The sequence below is a fragment of the Nannospalax galili genome, unplaced genomic scaffold, assembly GCF_000622305.1.
Source record: "Nannospalax galili isolate Female #2095 unplaced genomic scaffold, S.galili_v1.0 scaffold811, whole genome shotgun sequence".
In the NCBI taxonomy this organism is placed as follows: domain Eukaryota; kingdom Metazoa; phylum Chordata; class Mammalia; order Rodentia; family Spalacidae; genus Nannospalax; species Nannospalax galili.
Window position 1 is genome coordinate 268,550 of NW_008329150.1, and position 4,222 is coordinate 272,771.

At 48.3% G+C, this 4,222-nt stretch overlaps 1 protein-coding gene across 1 annotated transcript in view; it reads right to left on the reverse strand.

Moving 5' to 3' along the window:
* Rad21l1 (RAD21 cohesin complex component like 1) overlaps window positions 1-720 on the reverse strand; it is a 34,745-nt gene extending 34,025 nt beyond the window's left edge. The window contains exon 1 of the mRNA XM_008834322.3: window positions 647-720. The gene's annotated coding sequence lies outside the window, so the exon portion shown is untranslated. The remainder of the gene's footprint in view (window positions 1-646) is intronic.
* Between the last annotated feature and the right edge of the window lie 3,502 nt (window positions 721-4,222).

The following is a 4,222-nucleotide window of genomic DNA, read 5'->3' on the forward strand; positions in this document are numbered from 1 at the left end:
GGGAGGGAGGAAGGAAGGAAGGAAGGAAGGAAGGAAGGAAGGAAGGAAGGAAGGAAGGGGGAAGAGGAGGGGAGGGAAGGGAAAGGAAAGGAAAGGGCGGGCCAGAGGCGGGGCGGAATGCCCTGGGTCGGTGCAGAAGGTGCACAGCGAGGGCGGAGGGGAGAGTGCGGTCCATCTGCCCGGGGCTGGCGACCGCGGCTGACAGGGCTGACAGGGCCTGGACGTCACCGGCTCCCCCAGGACGGCTCCTCCCAGAGGGAGCTGGAGGCCCGGGCGCCGCCCGCAGGGGATCGGTCTCCTCACAGAGGCGGGGCGGAATGCCCTGGGTCGGTGCAGAAGGTGCACAGCGAGGGCGGAGGGGAGAGTGCGGTCCATCTGCCCGGGGCTGGCGACCGCGGCTGACAGGGCTGACAGGGCCTGGACGTCACCGGCTCCCCCAGGACGGCTCCTCCCAGAGGGAGCTGGAGGCCCGGGCGCCGCCCGCAGGGGATCGGTCTCCTCAGGCCAGGCCGTGGGCTCGACGCCTCGCGCTGAGGGTCCGCGGAGGAGCTGGGTGCAGCGCGCGGGGTCCATCGGTGGCCACGGTCCCCATGACCCAGCCCTCCCACCTTCCGCAGCCCTCCCGGCCTAGCTGGCCACGCCCTACTTTGAGCGTGGAGTCTGAGGAGGGGTGGCAGCGAGCAGCGAATGCCCCGCGCGCGCCGAGGCTCTGAGACTCAGGTCGCCCCTGCTGTGGGGTGTCGGTGACCAGAGGGGGCGGGGCGTGTGGCGAGGGGCGGCGCTGAGGACTGGGTTGTGTGGAGAGAATGCGTTGCGTGAGGCACTGGGGGCGGGGCTATGTAGTGGGCGGGGATTAAGGGCGGGGCGTGTTGTGGAAGCGTTCGGTGGCAAGAGAGGAGAGGTTGAGAGGGCGCGCGGGGGCCGGGCTCGAGCCTGAGGTGTGAGGAGAGGGAGGAGAGAGAACGGCAAGAATAGGAGGAGCAGGGGAATGGTTGGGCTGGGTATGAGGCTGGGCTGAGGGGAGAGGGGCCGCTGTTGCCACCTAGCCCACCCACTGAGCAGCAGTGCTTGCATTCTGGAAACACATTTTGATCCCAGTGCAAGGGTAGGGCAGGATCCGGTCTTGGGCACTCTCGTCTCACTGTGAAAGGAGAGATCTCCAAACACCTTTAGGATGCGTACTGTTTCCACTGACTAGCTGGAGGTCCCTTCAGAAATGATTCCAGCCCCTGACCCTCAATTTTTCTCATCTGTAAAATGGAAATGTTGATAATAAAACTGCACCATAGAGTACTGTAAAAAATAAACAAGGTGATGTATGTAAAGAGCCTACAATGATAAGATAGATATTGGATATTATGATTGCTATTATTATTTAAAAGTTCATCCACTTTGCCTCCTCCTTCCCCTTTGGGGGCAGCAAATCTTTCAGCCTGCAGTATCACAACTTTCAATAGCTAAAGGCAATTGCTGGAATCAGAAAAATTCCTGTTGGAGTGAAACAATCCAAAACTGGCTTAATTCTCTTGAGCTTCATAAGAAACATTAGTGCATGTGGAAACAACGACATCCAATCCTGCTCAGGCTCCTTCCTGGACACTTTCATTCAAATTTAGTAGCTCTCAATGACTGAGATGAAGGTCTGGAAGACCCTTAATGCTGCCTCAGGCATCATGGGCAGGTGTTTCTGTGAACGTCGCAGAAGTTATATTTAACTGTAATTCTTTAAGATAGATGCTTTTCACTCCCAACTCCTTGCCACAGTGTTGGTGGGACAAGGGATGCAACCAAAGCAGAGTAAAGCGCACATTTAATTCAGGTTTCAAGATCTATGCATATGGCCCACTGTCACCTCCGTCTGTATTTAAGCCATTGCTGCCCATCACAGTGTAGGAGTAGATTTTAGAAACACAGTCATCACCCACTAAGCTACCTTACCGTCCTTGTGAATGAGGGTACAGGGCCGTGAACTGTGCTAGTGCTCGGTATCAGGAGTGTGCACATAGGGCAGGAAACAAGATAGGAAGCATACAGAGCCAGAAGCTAGTCCATGGAAAATTCTTATTTTTATACATATTAAACTTAAACAGAAGAAGATTTAGCTCTCATCAGAACCCAGTTAAAGCAGAAACCTAAGCCTGGGGAGATGGCTCAGTAGGTAAAAGCACTTGCCATGCAAGCATGAAGAACTATGTTCAAATCCCCAGAGCCCATGTAAAAGTGGGACATGTACCCTGAGTGCCTGTAATCCCAGTGTCCTACAGGGAGATGGGAGGTGGACACAGGAAAATCCCCAGAAGTTCACAAGCCAGCCAGCCTGGCATATGCAGTGGAAAAACAACGGAGACAGTCTCAAAGGTGGAAGTTGAGGATAGACACCCGAGATTGTCATCTGATACATCTGACACACATACCATGATAAATGCATGCCTGCACTTGTATGCATGAATGTGCATGCATACACACACATTGTGCACACACATACACATCATATACACACAAAGAGGGAGCAAAGAAGGAGTGAGAGTGGGAGAGAGGGTGGGAGGGAGAGAAATCTACCTGACAATGCAGCATGTGTAACTATCATAGACGACACATTTTTCTTCCTTTCTAGTAAGAAGTGCACAAACCGGGATGGAGAAATGGCTCAGCAGTTAAGAGCATGTACTGTTTTCCAGAGGACCGGAGTTCGATTCCCAGCTCCCATATCAGGCCACTCCCAACCACCTGTAACTCCAGCTCCTGGAGGATCTGACACCTCTGGCTTCTGCAGGTACCTTCCTTACATGAACATACCCCCCCCAACACACACATGTAATTAAAAATAAATTTTAAAAAGAAATGGACAAACTAAAAGATACCAGTCTTGTGTTCACTGAGCACAGACATGTATGATTTCTGTAATCAGCTACTGCATCCATGTGGAAGATGTATGTTGTATGATCGCATTGTACTGGGTCACATCTTATGTGGGGTTCCTGCCTTAGTGGTGTCTGATGCCTGTAGAGGAGAGGTTCTGCAAAACATAATGAAGTGGTAATTCTTAAGAGTAGATACATTCCAAGTCAAAATGATTCTTTAATTATGTAATTAACTAAAATGAATGAATCATAAATGTACTGAGAAGGATTTAAGTTTTTCTCTTATTTGACATAAAATACTGACATGGATGAATAAGATAGAGAATGCATAATACACAATTATAATGGGGACATCAGAAATAAGCTGTTTAATGTGCTGTCAGCTCAAAGAATATTTCAAATTAGTCACCATGCAGTAATACTCAGAACTTGAATAGGAAAGAAGCTTAGAGATTTCTCCAGATTTACAATAATCCTGGGAATTTGCATATCATTAAATGCTACAATGCAAAGAAATGTTTAAAGTATCCATACTCGTGAAGTTAACTTTGTAGGACTGAATTATCCCTTTCAATTATTATAGAAAAATAATGTCAATATAACAAAAATAGAGAGAAAATTATATGAGCCACATCATTTAGTAAATTAATAAAAATATACTATGTGTGTCAGCCAGCTTTCTAATACTATGACAAAATACTTGAGACAATCAGTTTAAAGGGCAGATATAGCTGCATTGATTCATGGTTTCAGAAATCTCAGTCCACGGTTAGGTGGCTCTTTTGCTCTGGGCATTTGATGAGGTAGGAAATGATGATGGGGAGACCTAGAAGAGGAGTTCTGTTCACCTCATGGTGACTGGGCAGCAAGAGTGAAAGAGAAGGGTCCAAGGTCATGTAATATGTCCTTTGAGGACATTTCCCCAGTCACCTAACTTCCTTCCACTAGTGCTGAGAGCCTCTCAGGGCTCGGGGATCCTGGGAATAGGTGCAGAAGAAATCAGGACACAGGGGATGCAGTGGAGTGTGAACCAATGCATGCTTTATTCTAAGAAGCAACCTTATTTATAGTAAAACAAGAGGAAGAGAAAATATTCTTCTCAAGCCAAATTATCTCATCCTAATATTTACAGTACCTTCATAACATTTACAGTGTCTTCATGTTCCCAGGGCTCAGCCCTTTTTGGGATCTTAACTTTCTGTGCTTGTTAAACATTCTGTTCTTTACTTATAACTTTATTAGCTACACAGCTTTGTTATAAAAGCTTACTTATGTGCATTTAACAGGGTTCAAGGAACAGTCAGTCTCATGATAAGAATAACTTCAGGCCAAGAACACTCAAGTCCCCAGGGAGGAAGCGT